Source organism: Equus przewalskii, chromosome 6 (genome assembly GCF_037783145.1).
Source record: "Equus przewalskii isolate Varuska chromosome 6, EquPr2, whole genome shotgun sequence".
Lineage (NCBI taxonomy): Eukaryota > Metazoa > Chordata > Mammalia > Perissodactyla > Equidae > Equus > Equus przewalskii.
In genome coordinates this window covers 88262472-88280455 of record NC_091836.1, presented here as the reverse complement: position 1 = coordinate 88280455, position 17984 = coordinate 88262472, and the positions used below count along the sequence as shown (strand labels likewise).

Sequence of the window (17984 nt, the reverse complement as noted above, 5' to 3'; positions counted from 1 at the left end):
AACCTGCTGTTGGGTAGTCCTATGCCATATCCATGAAATGACACCACATGACTATCACACAGGCACAAGGGAGCTCTAAGACAGTGCCACCGGGGTGGAAACGAGTGTTAAGTTAATTAAACGAGGAGGCCATTAGCCTGAGGTGGCTCTAATGCCATGGTGGCCTACATAAGCAAACCAAAACCCAACCCTGTAAAGGTCTCAAGCTTATGAAACTGAAACCTAAGGACAACCAATCAGAAAATCCAACTAGACTTTAAGCTGAACCAATCAAATAATTTCCTCACCTTGCTTCCACCTCTTCTCTGTGAAAGGCTTTCCCCCAGCTCCTGTTGGTGGAGCCGTCCTAACCACTTCAAGTTTGTCACTGCCTGATTCAAATGGACTTTTGCTCAAATAAACTCTGGAATTTTTTAATATGCCTCAGTTTGCCTTTCAACAGGAGAGAAAGACTACATTCCTCCTGATACGTACAGGAAGTCAGGAAGCTGACTTTTTTGTGCAATCTAAAATGCACAATTTTCTACATTTTAATATCTCCTAAATAGTCAAAGTCCTAATTAATAATACACTAAAATTATAAATGGCAGGAATTTGTGTTTCTTGGTGGCACGTGAAATAATGTGTCTAGTAATTGAGGGCAGTGTGGATTGGATAAAAATCTCACAGTGAAAGTCAATGACAGGATATTTGAAATTGATAAACAAACAAACAAAAAAGCCTTGTATTGACCAGATCTGCCCATGTCAAAGGAATGTCTCTCCTGACCCCAACCGTCCAAAGAAATATTTTCTGGGAGGCAGAATTGTGTTTTTTCAATCTGAACATGAGCGTGTGCATTTAAAATTCCCCGAGAGCATCTGGTTCCTAGCAAAACAGCAGGGAAACAGAACCCACTTTAGTCAGACAGCCCTGGCTCCCATTCCATTTGTGGTACCTCCTACGCCCTTTCCTTTTTGAAGCCTCACTTGCCTGATCTGTGAAAGGTAGATGACATTTCCTTCCTGCAGTTGTCGTGGGATTAAATGAGGGGAAGCACCGCATGGAGGAGATGCTCAAGGAAAGTTACCTCCCTCTTTATACAGAGGACACATAGCTCCAAAAAACCTTATGCAATCTGCAAAATGCGCCCATCAGGTGAGGAACTGGTGACCTGAGCAAAGTCACACAGCTGGCGGAGGAGACAGAGCTGGGGTTGACGAATAGGCTAGTGTCCCGTTGTGTATACAACAGCCGACTCCATCCAAATCCTCATCGCAGGCCCCAAGCCCTGTACTTCGGTTCTTGAAGAGCCACGACTCATTAAAAAAATGAAGCTCAGAATAAACAAATCCCAAGAATGACATGAAAATGGCTAGGCTACTTATAAGACATTGATTGATTCTAGTGAACATCTGTGTGAGTTACTGTGTCAAAAACGCAGGGGTCATAATTAGCTCCGATATGATCCAATGCCTGTGACCCTCTCCCCCTGACATCCTCTGGGGGCCACCAGTTCTAGCCTGACACAGCTGCTCTGCCACCCCAGTTTGCAGCTATATTGACACAGCCATTTTCATGGTAGGCCTGTTGTAAATTTGTTGTTACATGGTGCGTCTGCCCCAAATTGCATGGTGTACGTAAATTTTTGTGTGTGTGGTGGGGCTGGCACGGGGGTTGGGGGGGTACCGGGGCTGAATGGAGCGTGTGATGGGGCAACCCGCAGGAGACCTAACCCTGATAAATTGTTTACTTGTTAGCAGTGGGGCTCAAGAGTGGGCTGGGGGCTGCGGGCTCAGCAGGACAGACGTAGAAGGTGGACCCACGCCAATTACCAGCCATTGTGGTGTCCCACCCCATGATTGACACCAATGTCTCCCCTCTCACCATGGGTCCTTTTACTATCCTGGACCCAACACAAGCCCCCCTGTGCTAATACCATGGTGTCTTCAATTTCCTCTGCTGCCAGCAAAAATTAACCTAGGCCTCCGGCCTGTAGGAGACCTAAGCCCTTTATTTTATTATGCATTTTCCCCCAGTTTTTCAAGGATGAGTTAAAAAATAGAGGTTGCTAAGGCCAGTTGGGCAACAAAGGCAGCAAAGGGACAAACATTATCTTTGGATGACTGACTTCAAAGTTAATGATCTTCCCCACTGAATCGTGCCCTCCACTCCTCAATGAGGTCTTTGCCATCAGATAAAGAAGCGCCTCTTTAATCCACTAACACTTCTTTGTCCCTTTGTGGCAAAATGATCATTTCATCAGTTTCGGGTACACTCTGCCCGGAGAGTTTTTTAGCCTGAGTGATTCAGAGGAGGAGAGACAGAGAAGGGTATTTCTCTACTTCATTTTTTCTCAAGTGACGGCTGAATAACTATGCAAAAAAATTAAGGCATAATGACCCAGCAACAGTGACAAAACCTAATTAGTCACGGAGGCCACTGGGTAATGAGCCGCAAAACCCGGCTCTTGAGTGTGTAATAACTGTATTTTTCTCCATTTCTTCCCCTTTAGTCACAGCCTTGTGTGGCATTTTTAACAAACTAAAATGGCACCAGATGCAACAGGGTTCAGACATTTTAACTTGAATTAAGAAACCATATGTTCCGATAAGTCATGGTCTCTTCTTTCCCACAGACCGGGTCCTCCATCTGTGAGGTAACACCCCGGTGGCTAGGGAACGATGGCCATCGGGATGGTCACCCCACGAAGATGACTGGGTGTTGAGGCTGGGAGTGGGGCCCCCAGGACCCTCCCTCCACAGAGGTTCCGGCTCCTGCAGGCGGCCTGGACGGTCCAGATGTGGGGCCCCGATACACTCCGTGAGCACGGTAAGACTGAGAAGCTTAAGAAGGAAGAATAGGGGGAGGGGGCAGAGGTGGGAAGGACTCTGTGTCCAATAATGGAGTCTGGAATCCTGAGAATTGCCTTTAACCATTTATGACAAAGTTCTCCACTTTCAAGCAGTTTAAGACACTCGTTAGCCAAGTCTGAGACTCATGAAAGCCTTGGGGTGCAGGATGGCCCTTATCACCTCCATCTTTTTGAGATGAAGCAACCATGGATCACGGAGGTTAGGAAATTACCCAGGGTCACAGTTAGAAATGCAGGAATCAAGATTTGAAGCCACATCTGTGATCGTTATCTCGGTGTTTCCTATGTCTGTTGTTATTATTATTAATATTCACAATAACTTCCTCTTAGAATTGGAAAATTTTTGAAGGGTGGAAAGTTTACATAACATAGTTGGAGCAATATCTCTCTTCAACCCTCAGATGCAAAGTCAGTGGAGTTAAACGTCATTAATACATAATCTTTATTTTGAGCAGGGCATTGTCCGGGGTGTGCCCCTGGCCCCACTCTGAGTTTGATGTGGGAGACACTGCCCCACAGTGTTAAATTTAGTTTCTCCCCTACTTGCGTGAATGTCGTCTTACTCTGGCCGTCACCAACTTTGGGGCTGTGTATGGGCTTAGAAATAGCAGGCAGTATGATCTTTGTCCTCTGAGCGACAAGAAGGCTGACTTCTCTTTTGTCCCTCTCCATACCCAGCAGACCAAGAAAAAGGCTCCCCAAAATGAATCCAGCTCCCCCTAGAGACCAATAAGGACCTCATTTCCTCCTGAGCCTCTGGCCATGGAATCACAGAAGGGAATCGTGAATGAGGGATCCATTGTGGAATATGAAGCACAGAATTAATCAGAAAACACAGACACAGTTTTGGACAAAGACGCTGCCTCCTTGGGAAAATTTTTAAATAGCATGCATGAAAAAAATAAAAAATCCAGCAGCAATTCTCTCCCTATAACAGGAACAACACAGGGAATGAAAACACAAGCTAAAACGAAAAACAGGACTGGCTACACAATTTGCGGGTTTATATAATATAATTTATATTTTTAATTCGTCATATCATTCTGACACAGCAAAGGCCCGGTGTCTGGGACTGCGTGATGTGACAGTCCTTTGACTCTCTAATCCAGGACGAGCTGCATAATTTGCTGACCCCAGTGCAGAATGAGAATGTGGAGTCCCTTGTTCAAAAATTATTAAGAATTTCAAGAGGGCTACGGCAGAGCATTAAACCAAGGGCAGGCCCTTCTGAGTCTGGGATCCTGTGTGGCTGCACAGCTCACACACCATGGATACAGCCCCGCGAAGAAAGCTAATGCTTCAGCATCCATGTAGTAACAGCCCACAAGAGACAACTGTGAACAGCTCAGCCAAGGAGCCACCTAGCATAATTCCAGCTTCTCACTCTTTACTCTTCAAAGTTCACTCTTTCTCCTCTAAACTTTGGACTTCAGAAAGTCTGCTTTAGCATCGCAGAAGTACTGTATCTAAAATGGGCAGTTTCTCCAGGCAGACAAAGCCATTTCTTCTTGACTCTTCTCCAAACTTTCATCTATTCTAGTCCTGGCAAGCTTGGCTGCGCTGTTCATTGGGCCTTTTCCTGCGCTCGAGTCAAGTCATTATCCTCTTTTTATATACTGCACTTCGTGCCCTTGTGAACCTGTTGAAAATAGTGAAAGAGAGTTGAAAAGTACCACTGGCTCCTAAAAATAGTGCTGACTAGGAGGCAGAAAGGGGGAACTCCGGTTTTATTCAGTACTAAAGATAACACCACCAGAATGATAGACTCCTTCGAATTGTTTGTCCCCACTGGCCATTGTCCCGTGGGCACTGAATGAGCCTCTTAGCAGCTCTTGAGGGCCTGTCACAGGTAGGCACCCAACAGAGATAATTCCCAGCCTATGCTTGACTGCCCCTTTATAGACACTCACTCATGCTTCTGAAAGGCCTCAGACACTGTTGAATAAACTCCTACTCGCTTCCATAAACTTTTTCTCCCACTGAATTTTCCGGGGATGTGAGCAGCTTCCCAGCCTCGCCAGAGGATGCCTCTGAATGCACTCCTGTTCTGAATCAAAGCTTGACAGACAAGCCTCTTTCCAAAACAAGAGAAAAAACAGGGCCCAAGGTCCCCAGGAGGAATCTCTGCGCTTTCTTCCGCAGGTGAAGGCGGACTCAGAGGCCCTGGCCTTCCTCCTGCTCTTCTTGTGGGTTTATTGATCTGGGGTGCAGGAGACTTTTTTTTCCTGTGAAGGAAAAAAGCCTCTGTTTGCTGCCTGAGCCGTGTCTCTTTTGGTTTTGTAAAAGAAGGGCGTCCCTACAGGGCAAAGAGACTCCAGGGACGTGATTGTCTTCAGAACGTCCTAGAAGAGCATGGGCGTTAGAGCTGCACCAAGCTGGAGTTGAATCTAAGCTCTTCTGCTTGCTAACTCACGGGGGTTTGAGCGAGTGCCCTGCATCTCTGAGCCACAGTCTTCTCGCCTATAAAATAGGGCTAATGATACCCGACCTCACAGGCTCTTTTCTTTCAAAGGTTAGAATAGACCATGTATGTAAAGCATTTAGCATGGGGCCCAGTAGGAGACAGAGTTCAATAAAAGGTAGATTTTATTACTATACTATTACTCTGTTTTTCTTATGTTATTCTTCTGATTTATCAGACTCTTAGGAGCCCTTTCAGGCCAGTGCTTGGCTTCTGAAGGACATTTACCCGCCTGCCATTCAGATCTTTCTAAACCGGCTTCTCAGAAAAGGAGATACTATTTCCTCCTTAATACTTATAACCCAACTCCTTCAAATGTTTAGGTAGACACGTTTTGTTATATTTCCTCATCCAAATAATGCGAGTGAAAATCCCCAGACCTCAAAGGACTGTGTTAAGGTCATCAAGGCAAGAGAATGCTTAGGAGGGAAATTATACGAAAGTTTTTTTTATTGTTCTCTTTATTCTGTACTTCTTGCTCACCTTTTATTTCATTGTATGAAATAAACAAAGTGAACGCTTTGCCCTCCTCTTCCAGAAACATCAGGAGGTCCTTTCCGCAACAAAAACGAATCAAAAAGTAGGGGCAGCCCTATCCACCCAGGATGTTCATTGGCCCATCATTGATAAAATACACAAACTTCAAGGAGACCCATCTCTGAGGTCTCAGTTTTGAAATATCAGGCATGAGCCATACTTCCTTGGTGAAACCACAAGCGATTTGATCAACACGCTGACTGGTGTATGGATCTTCAAAAATCAGTGGGCTGGGCTGGCCCCGTGGCCGAGTGGTTAAATTCGTGTGCTCGGCTGCAGGCGGCCCAGTGTTTCTTTGGTTTGAATCCTGGGCACGGACATGGCACTGCTCATCAAACCACGCTGAGGCAGCATCCCACGTGCCACAACTAGAAGGACCCACAACGAAGAATGTACAAGTATGTACTGGGGGGCTTTGGGGAGAAAAAAGGAAAAAATAAATAAATAAAATCTTTAAAAAAAAAAAATCAGTGGGCTGGAGGTTAGAGAGGAGGCTGCCCCGCTGAGCACATTAACATTGTTTCTCTGAACAGGAATAAATGCATTTGTGTACCATTCCAGGTGTTCCCCCTTTAGGATTAGCACAAGGCTCCTTGAGGCAAAGTTCTAGGAAAAGCTGTTCAAGAGAAATTCTGGCCCATTCTAACCCACCGTAAAGAATCCATTCCTCTGAACCATCTTTCCTCCCAGCTTCATAAAGGACTGCTTTTCAGCAATTCACTTATTCATGCAGCAACTCTTTATTGAACATCTACTCTGTGCCTGGTCCCATGCTCTATGTGGGGATAGAGAAGTGAGTCAGGAACAGATCCCCATGGCCAAGAATTCACTGTCTGGGTGGGATAACGAGACTATATATAAAGAACTCTAAGACAAAGTTTTTTAAAAAATCCACTGTGCCACAAAAGAGGTACAGATAAAATACTGTGAGAGTCCGAAAGAGAGATTAGTTCAGTTTGGAAGAGTGGGGAGGGGAGAGGATAGGATCAGGAAAATACTCTTGACTTGTGCCTTAAAAGATAGACTTGGATTGGTCCTCATGCAGATTGGCAGGGGGAGGAAACGAGCTTCCAGAGAGAGAAACAGTCAAAGCTCAGAAGTGTGGGATCGAGGGGCACGTTCAAGAATAGGAGTCTTAGCATGTGTCCATCCAATTGTCAAAGAGGCATGAACTCTGAGAGTTAGGGACCTTTCTTACCCACAGCCTTAGCAGTTAGCGGGCTCGTTTGGAGCCATCTTCCTGCCCTTGGTTAGATTCCACAAATGCTTCCCTGTTTCCAAAGGACATAGAGCTCCACCAGGAGTTCTGGGAAGTCAACCCAGCATGAGACTTGGTCCCTGCCCTCCCGGGGCTCGAGCCCTGCTTCTCAGTCTTCTCCTCTCCCAACACATAGTGTCAACATCCCCCTCACTATATTGAAATCATCTCTAGATATTATCACACGTGATAGAACCTACCTACACATATAATTTCACAAAAAGCAATGTGATGCCCCATCAGTAATATAAGAGGAATAAAAGGAAAAGAGTTTGTAGTAAAACAGCATGTATTTCAATATGTAAATGCTTGAGGAAACTTACACTAGTAGTTATGAGAGGTCAGAAGTTTTCGTCTCCATATAGAATCATTGTAAATGCAATAGCTATAAAGCTGACTGACAACTGTATTTTGTTGGAGATTCAAATACCACAAGTAGTGCTGCCATCAGTGGATGTAATTTTCTGAAGTGGTGAAAAACTCTCGGGTAAAGGCAAGTAAACAAAGTATAATTGCCCTTTTTTATTTTTTAACAATGGTCATTGCATCCCTGGACAATTCTCTGTATGTTAAAACTGTGCAAAGATTACTTGGTGTCTGTACGTAATACAAAGTTAGGTTTGAGACCTAACTTTAGATAATTACAAACAAGTTTTTAACCTTGGATGTCTAGTGGAACATCACAAAGCATTGTGGGTTGTGGGATGATTCCCTGCACAGTAAGTGACAATGGTCCTCCCCAATCAATGTGATAACCAGTCCCCACACATAAATTTACAAAATGCCTCCTAGGAGCCATGCCACCCCCATCGAGAACCACTGGCTTAGAGTCTAGCTCAGAGGGAAAGTTTACACGCCAAAGGGCAATCAGTATTATGAGGAATCATCTATTAAATGTCAAATCAGTTGTTCAGAATAGACATTAAGTATTATTCAAAGGAAGGCAAGTAAACAATGGGTTTAAGTCACCAGGAAATGCTTCATAATTAAGCATGGTGTAAGAAAGCATATAGACTTTGAAGTCAGACAGGCCCTGGGTTCAGAATCCCAACTTTGACACTTACTCCCTATGTGAATTTGGGTAAGCAATTTAACTTTTCCAAGCCTCCTTTGCCCACCTGTAGCATGGGAGAAATGATACCTATTTTGAAAGATAAGTAAAGTGGATTAAATGAAATTTTTTTTTTAAAGATTGGCACCTGCGCTAACATCTGTCTCCAATCTTTTTCTTTTTCTCCTCCTCCTCCTCCTTCTTCTTCTCCCCAAAGCCCCCTGGTACATAGTTGTATATTCTAGTTGTGAGTGCCTCTGGTTGTGCTATATGGGACGCTGCCTCAACATGACCTGATGAGCGGTGCCATGTCCGCACCCAGGATCCGAACCAGTGAAACCCTGGGCCACCAAAGTGGAGCAAGTGAACTTAACCACTCGGCCACGGGGCTGGCCCCTAAATGGCATTATATATGTAAAGTATCTTGGAGAATACCTGGTTCATGGTAGACACTCAGCAAATAGTAGCTGTCATTGATATAAAGAAAGAGCAACTTCATTTGGCCTTTGAAGGATTGCAGGAGGGAAGGCAAAGTGGGCACAGCACAAGCAAAGGCCTGGAGGCAGGAACGTCTATGGTGGGTTTGGGGGCAAATAGTTCAGTCAGACTGGCAAAGAGGGTGAACGTGGGAGGCGTGATTGACAAGTGGGCACATTTAAGAATATGAAGCCCTGAATGCTTGATAAGGAGGTTGGCACTGATTCTGGTTGGCTAAGGGAGTCAGTGAATGTGGAGCAGTCCTAATGACACCCAGGGCAGAGCCAACTGCAGACAAGTTCAGCAAGAGCTCCAGCCCCTGCTGCTCTAAACAGCCATGTTCTGTACCACATGCTTCTCACACTGCTCTACACCTCAGCTGATGTGAACTGGGGTGGCCTTGGACTTAAGAGAAGCCTGTCCAGTGACCTATGATTTATGCTTAAAAAGTCTGCTTGAAAAATTGAGCTAGGCCAATTAGATTCTTCTTTTGGGAATGTGTAAAGAATAAGACAATAGCTGCTAGAGCTGAGCAGAAAGAGCTCAAGGCAGACCTGGGACTTTGGTATCCACTTGGGACCAGGGGCGCACTGAAGCTAGGAGGAAGCCAGCTGCTAGAAAGCTAGGAGACTGGATCAGACATGGACAGAAGCAGCAGCAGCATTATGAGAAACCATGTGGCCCAGCAGAGAGAGGCCAAGAGAGTAGTTACCTGCAGTACAGGTGGTTTTCCGGTTCTAGAGTGAGTTTATGTGCATCCTTACAAAAATTTCCCTTCGCTGAAGGTTAGTTGAGTGGATTTATTATTCTAGTTGTCCAAACTGCTCTAAGCACAGCAGTGTTTATCTCTTCTGGAGGTTCCTGGATAAAGTGATTCCAATATATTAAAATTCTTATGCATATTAATATCTCAACTTTGCATGTAGCCTAGTCATGGAAGGGATATGCCAAGTTACAATCTATGACACTATAAGAAAGACAAAGAACGGATTCTGATTGATGATGGTGATAATAAGCCTTATGCTTAATGTCCTTCCAATAAAATTTCTACTAAAATTATCAAAGGTAATTTCTCCATATCAACCATTATAGAGAAAAATCCATTTTATCACTGGAAACTAGGGAACAGTGCCACTGACATGCCAGCAATTTTCAGGAATTTCTGCAGATTACAGCACAAGCAGTACCATATTTCTGGAGGGACTACTAATATGCCACATGGAAAAGAAGACTGCCTGAGTTGTAAATGGAAGAAACCCCAATGGAACCCAGAAAACAATCCCTACCTTACAGCATTTCTTGAGGGAAATCAGTGAACAGACAGATTTCAAGCTTCCTAAAGCATGTAGAAGGGCAGAGTGCTATAATCCAAAAGGAACTGGGATCACGTTGCAACAGACCATACCTGACATGGATGGATGGTCCATCAAAACACACAGAAGACCTGCCAAAGGAAGAGCAAGAGCTGTCCTGCAAATTAGAGAGGAGCATGAGTGAGGTTAATGCAGACAACTACACTCAAGAAAAAGCAATTCACACATAAAAGTAAATATCCCTGCTTTGACACCTCTGGTGGCTGCTTCCTTCTACCCCAGGAGATGAAGGTATCTCTGATCAGTGAAAGAGTGACAGATACCATAGGGTCACCCATCATAGCTGTTCTTATCCTCTTCCTACGTAGTGAAATGTTTAGTGGGGCACATGGTTGCTCAGAAGAAAAAGGACATTTCCCAGCCTTCCTTGCAGGTAGGATTCAGTCATGTGACTAAGGTCTGGCCAATGGAATGTAAGTAGAAGTATCATGTGGCAGCTTCCATAAACCTTAGTCTCTTCTTTCCCTTTTCCTCCATCAAGCTACCTGGAATGTGGATGTAAAAGCTGGAACTCTATCTTATGTGCCAAAGCTAGAAGGAGTCTGCATTCCTGAGGACTTGGAGAGAGCAGCCTTACCAGCCCTAAATTATCTCCAGATTTTTACTGAAGACATAAACAAATTTCTATTTCATTTAAAATGCTGTTATTTCATATTCCTGATACAGTCAATCCTAATTCTAACTGATTCAAAAAGTACCACTATAATAAATCTGAAGTGTGCACTTGCCCCTTCATCTGAGTTTGAAGTTATACAAAGGTCATACATAACCTATCACAGAAACCTCAACACTGGACAAATAAAATAGACTTTCCAATGTAAGGATGAGCAAAAGGAGAGAATTTCCTGAATACACAGACATAGTCAGCAATTTGAGGAGCGACGTCAGCATCATGGCATAGTGAGCTGTTCCCTTTGTCTCTCCCCTTTAAGTTCCAATGAAACTGACATTCATTAATCAGCAGAGGATTCCCTGCATAGCACAAAAGGATGTCTGAGAGGTCCAGGCAGCCATGCATCTGAAGGTGGTGGACTGGATCCTTGGGAGGCAGTGAAACTAGGTGAGCACACCTCTCTCTCTCCCTGGTGGCAGCAAGCCAGGTCACAGATCCTCACACAGCAGCTGGCGCAACCGTAAGAGGAGGCGAGGGCAGCCTGGCCTGTGTGTGAATGCTTTAGGAGTTGTAGCTCAGCCATTGGGGTGCCCACCATGCCATGGCAGCCCCACTGGTGGGAATGCTCTACACCATGTGGCAGCAGCTCAGCCCCCATGAAGGCACCCACTCACTGAGTGCAGTACAGCTGAGAAGGTGCCCCAACCACTCAGAAAGCACCCTGCCTGCAGAGCACAGTGGCCCGTGGGACCCACCGAGTGGTGGCTCAGCCTCCGCATAGGCACCCTTTCTGCCCAGTACATCAGCTCAGCTGGTCCCCTGCTGAGTACAGTGGCCTGCCCACACAATTGCAACCCCTCCACCCAGCACAGAGGCCGTGCCCACATGGGTGCAATCTGCAAAGCAGCTGTAGCCAGCCCAGGAAAATGCAGAGCAGCCCTACCTGCACAACTTCCAGCAGATGGGGGGCATCAGAAAACACAGCTGCTGCTCCCCTCAAGTGGTGGCAGGTGGAATCTGCAACGGGATAGTACCACAAATGTGTCAGCAAAGGATCGATTCATCAAACACCATGAAGAACTACAGTAACACTTCAGAGCAGAAGGAAAATGACAAGTCTCCAGAAACCAATCCTGAAGTCACAGAAATTTACAATCTAAATGACAGAGAATTCAAAATAGTTGTCATAAAGAAACTCAATGAGTTACAAGAAAACTCAGCAAGATAATTCAATGAGCTCAGGAATAAAATTAATGAGCAGAAAGAATGCTTCACCAAAGAGATTGAAACTCTAAAAAAAACCAAATGGAAATTCTGGATATGTAGAACACAATGAGATAAAAATAATCTAGAAACCATATAAAATAGGGCTGATGTTATGAAGGACAGAATTAGTGAATTAGACGACAAATATAGAAATGCTTCAAGTAGAGGAGGAGAGAAAACTAAGATTTTTTTTTAATGAGAAATTCTTTAAGAAATATCCAACTCAATTAGGAAATCAATATAAGGATTATAGGTATTCCAGCAGGAGAAAGGAGCAGAGAGCTTGTTCAAAGAAATAATAGCTGAGAACTTCCCACACCTGGGGAAGAGCCAGACTTACAAGTACATGAAGCCAATAGAATTCCCAATTACTTCAATGCAAAAAGACCTTCTCCAAGGCACATAACAGTAAAACTGGCAAAAGTCAATAACAAACAAAAAATATTAAGGGCAGCAAGGCAGAAGAAAATAACCTGCAAAGGAATCCATATCAGGCTTTCAGTAGATTTCTCAGCAGAAACCTTACAGCCTAGGAGAGAATGGAAGTATATATTCAAAATACTGAAAGACAAAACTTTCAGCCAAGAATACTCTATCTGGCAAAACTATCCTTCAGATACTATGGAGACATAAAAGCTTTTCCAGATAAACAGAAGCTGAGGAAGTTCATCCCCACTAGACCTCCCTTATAAGAAATGATAAAGGAAGCCCTCCTTCTACCTGAAACAAAAAGGCAAAGGTTTACAAAGTCTTGAGCAGGGAGATAAGTAGACAGATAAAATCAGAAAATTGCAGCTCTCTATGAGAAGAGGTTAGCAAATACTTAATAACATAAAAGATAAAGGGAAGGAAAACATCAAAAATAATTATAAAAACTTCAATTCAGTCACAAACTCACAACACAAGAAAGAATAATTTGTGACAATAACTCAGAAGGGAAAGAGGTTAAGGATGGAACCTGCTCAGGCTCATGGAGATAAAAGGCTATCAGAAAGCGGACTATCTCATCTATGAGAGCTTTTCTACAAACCTCATAGTAACCACTAAACAAAAAATCAGAGCAGAGTCAAAAATCATGAATAAAGAGGAAACTGAGAAAACCATCACAGTAAATCACCAAAATGAAATGGCAATCAGAGAGACAAGAGACAAGAAACAATGGAAATATAGAACAACTGGAAAGCAAGAGATGAAATGGCAGTATTAAGCCTGCATATATCAATAATCACTCTAAATGTAAACGGATTGAATTCTCCAATCAAAAGACACAGAGTGGCTGGATGGATTAAAAAACAAGACCCAACAAGATGCTGCCTTCAGGAAACACATCTCAGCTCTAAAGACAGACACAGGCTCAGAGTGAAGAAAGATGATACTCCAAGCAAATGGCAAGCAAAAGAAAGCAGGCATTGCCATACTTATATCAGACAAAGAAGACTTCAAGGTAAAAAAGACAATGAGAGACAAAGAGGGGAAGTATATAATGATAAAAGGGACATTCCACCAAGAGGAAATAACACTTATGAATATATATGCACCTAACACAGGAGCACCAAAGTACAAAAAGCAATTACTAACAGATCTAAAGGGAGAAATTGACAGCAACACAATAATAGAAGGGGACCTCGACACCCCACTTACATCAATGGACAGATCATCCAGACAGAAAAAGTTAACAAGGAAATACTGGCCTTACATGAAACATTAGACCAGATAGACTTAATAGATATATAGAGAACATTCTATCCCCAAACAGCAGAATACACATTATTCTCAAGTGCACATGGAACATTCTCAAAGATAGACCATATATTGGGAAACAAGGCAAGCCTCAATAAATTTAAGAAGACTGAAATCATATCAAGCATCTTTTCTGACCACAATGCTGTGAAACTAGAAATCAACTACAAGAAAAAAGCTGGGAAAGTCACAAATATGTGGAAACTAAACAATATGCTACTGAACAACCATAGGATCAATGAAGAAATCAAAGGAGATATCAAAAAATACCTGGAGACAAATGAAAATGAAAACACAACATACCAACTCTTATGAGATGCAGCAAAAGTGCTGCTAAGAGGGAAATTTATAGCAATACAGGCCTACCTCAACAAATGAGAAAAATCTCAAACAAATAATCTTAAAATAGACCTAACAGAATTAGGAAAAGAAGAACAAACAAAACGCAAAGTCAGCAGAAGGGGGGAAATAAAAATTAGAGCAGAAATAAATGAAATAGAGATGAAACAAAACAATAGAAAGGATCAATGAAACTAAAAGCTGCTTCTTTGAGAAGATAAAGAAAATTGACAAGCCCTTAGCCAGACTCACTAAGAAAAGAAGAGAGAAGACTCAAATAAATAAGATTAGAAAGGAAAGAGGAGACATTACAATTTATATCACAGAAATAAAAAGGATTATATGAGAAAACTATGAAAAACTATATGGCCACAGATTGGATAACCTAGAAGAAATGGATAAATTCTTAGACTCATACAACCTCCCAAAACTGACTCAAGAAGAAATAGAGAATCTGAATAGACCAATCACAAGCTAAGAGATAGAAACAGCAATCAAAAACCTCCCAAAAAACAAAAGCCCAGGACCAGAGGGCTTCACTGGAGAATTCTACCAAACATTCAAAGAAGAGTTAATACTTATCCTTCTCAAACTATTCTGAAAAACCGAAGAAGATGGAACACATCCTAACTCATTCTATGAATCCAACATTATCCTGATACCAAAACCAGACAAGGAAAACACAAAGAAGGAAAATTACAGGCCAATATTGCTGATGAACATAGACACAAAAATCCTCAATAAAATACTGGCAAATCGAATACAGCAATACATTAAAAGGATCATACACCATGACCAAGTGGGGTTTATACCAGGAATGCAGGGATGGTTCAACATCCACAAATCAATCAATGTGATACACCACATTTGCAAAATGAGGAATTAAAATCACACGATCATCTCAATAGATGCAGAGAAAGCCTTTGACAAGCTCCAATATCCATTTATGATAAAAAATCCTGGATAAAATGGACATGGAAGGAAATTACCTCAACATAATAAAGGCCATATATGACAAACCCACAGCCAATATCATACTTAATGGTGCAAAAGTGAAAGCCATCCTTCTGAGAATAGGAACAAAACAAGAATGTTCACTCTCACCACTTCTATTCAACATAGCACTGGAGATTTTGGCCAGAGTAATCAGGAAAGAAAAAGAAATAAAAGGTATCCAAATTGGAAAGGAAGAAGTAAAACTCTTGCGGACGATATGATTCTATATATAGAAAACCCTGAAGAATCCACCAGAAAACTTTTAGAAATAATCAACAACTACAGCAAAGTTGCAGGATACAAAATCAACCTACAAATATCAGTTGCATTTCTACATGCTAACAACGAACTAGCAGAAAGAGAAGTCAAAGATACAATCCCATATACAATTACAACAAAAAGAATAAAATATCTGGGACTAAATTTAACCAGGGAGCTGAAAGACCTATACACTGAAAACTATAAGAAATTATTGAAAGAAACTGAGGAAGACATAAAGAAATGGAAAGATATTCCATGCTCATGGATTGGAAGAATAAACACATTATTTTCCATAATATGAAAAATGTCCATATTACCTAAAGCGATCTACAAATTCAATGAAATCCCAATCAGAATCCCAATGACATTCTTCACGGAAATAGAACAAAGAATCCTAAAATTTATATGGAACAAGAAAAGACCCCAAATATCCAAAGCAATCCTGAGAAAAAAAGAACAAAGCTGGAGACATCATCATCTCTGACTTCAAAATATACTACAAAGCTACAGTAATGAAAATATCATGGTAATGGTACAAAAACAGACACACAGATCAATGGAACAGAACTGAAAACCTGGAAATAAGACCACACATTTATGGACAGCTAATCTTTGACAAAGGAGCCAAGAAAATACAGTGGAGAAAGGAAAGTCTCTTCAATAAATAGTGTTGGGAAAACTTGACAGTCACATGCAAAAGAATGAAAGTCAACCATTATCTCACACCATACACAAAAATTAACTCAAAATGGATTAAAGACTTGAACATAAGATCTGAAACCATAAAACTCCTAGAAGAAAACATAAGCAGTATGCTTTTTGACATCAGTGTTAGAAGCATCTTTTTGAATATCATGTCGACTCAAGCAAGGAAAAAAAAGAAAAAGAAAAAAGAAATGGGACTACATCAGACTAAAAAGCTGGACAGCAAAGGAAACCATGAACAAAGCAAAAAGACAACCCACCAACTGGGAGAAAATATTTGCAAATCATATATCTGACAAGGGGTTAATTTACAAAATACATAAAGAACTCACAAACTCAACAACAAAAAAACAAACAACCCAATCAAAAAATGAGCAGAGGATATGAACAGACATTTCTCCAGAGAAGATATACAGATGGCCAACAGGCACATGAAAAGATGTTCAACATCACTAATTATTAGGGAAATGAAATCAAAACAACAATGAGATATTGTCTCACACCTGTCAGAACGGCTATTATTATGAAGACAAAAAATAACAAATGTTGGAGAGGATGTGGAGAAAACCGAACCCTCATACACTGCTGGTGGGAATGCAAACTGGTGCAGCCACTATGGAAAACAGTGTGGAGATTTCTCAACAAATTAAAAATAGAAATACCATATGACCCAGTTATCCCACTACTGGGTATCTATCCAAAGAACTTGAAATCAACAATTCAAAGAGATTTATGCACCCCTATGTTCACTGTAGCATTGTTCACAATAGCCAAGACATGGAAGCAACCCAAGTGCTTATTGACGGATGGCTGGATAAGGAAGATGTGGTATTTATATACAGTGGAGTACTACTCAGCTATAAAAAAGACAAAATTATCCCATTTGCAGCAACATGGATGGACCTTGAGGGTATTATGTTAAGTGAAATAAGACAGACAGAGAAAGACAAATATCATACGATTTCACTCATATGTGGAAGATAAACAAACACAGGGATAAAGACAACAGATTAGAGGTTACCAGAGGGGAAGGGGGGGTGAGTAAAAGGGGTAAAGGGGCACATATGTATAGTGACAGATAAACACTGGAGTACTGGTGGTGAGCATAATGTAGTCCATACAGAAACTGATACATGATAATGTACACCTGGGGGCCGGCCCTGTGACCGAGTGGTTAAGTTCGAGTGTTCTGCTTCAGTGGCCTAGGGTTTCACCGGTTCGAATCCTGGGTGCGGACATGGCACCGCTCATCAAGCCACGCTGAGGTGGCATCCCACATGCCACAACTAGAAGGACCCACAACTAAAAATACACAGCTATGTACTGGGGGGCTTTGGCAGAAAAAGGAAAAATAAAATCTTTAAAAAAAAATAATAATGTACACCTGAAATTACACAATGTCATAAACCAGTATGATCTCAATAAAATAATTAAAAATTCAGCAATTCAAAAGAAAAGGCCAATAGGAGGTATGAGAAGATACATAGCCCTAAGAAACAAAGGAGAACTATAGAAACATCTCCAAATTGTACTGTCAATAAACTCCAGAAGTATTGCATCTATAAAACAGGATCCATTGGTTAAAAAAAAGGGGAAAAAATCTATGTAGAGAAGTTTTCTTAAATGAGTGAAGCATAGCCAACAACCTTTAGAACGCAATGAAGGCAATAAACAGCAGACTGAGTCCTGCAGAAATCCAGGTGCCCCTGCTTACTTACCTCGCACAGCCCAGGCTTTTACGACGCTTCCTCAAGCTTATGACACAATTACACAATCCACCCTATTCTCGCCAACCTGACTTAACCTATTTCACTAACAATATTGTCTACTGGGTCTGAAATCCCTCAAACTTTTCTCTATACACCTCCACCTCATCTCTATTGGCTGCACTCTCACCAAAAAAACCTCTCATCTAAGAGGAAGATGTCTATTTTCCCGTTTTAAGACCAATCTTTTCATCTCCATCCTTGATCGCCTGCTTGCCGATTTCTCTAAGATCAGGACCTTGTTCTTTCTCTCTCTCCTATATTATTGCCCCTTCATTCTTTGGCGA

The 17984-nt window shown here is 42.0% G+C and overlaps 1 long non-coding RNA gene across 2 annotated transcripts in view; it reads left to right on the top strand.

Moving 5' to 3' along the window:
- The window catches only part of LOC139084003 (uncharacterized), a 69561-nt gene extending 63724 nt beyond the window's left edge, over nt 1–5837 (top strand). The window contains exons 2-3 of one of the 2 annotated variants that reach the window (XR_011541257.1): nt 2618–2811; nt 3533–5837. This is a non-coding gene — a long non-coding RNA (uncharacterized lncRNA). The remainder of the gene's footprint in view (nt 1–2617; nt 2812–3532) is intronic. The other variant, XR_011541258.1, reaches the window with a different exon arrangement.
- The last annotated feature ends 12147 nt before the right edge of the window (nt 5838–17984 follow it).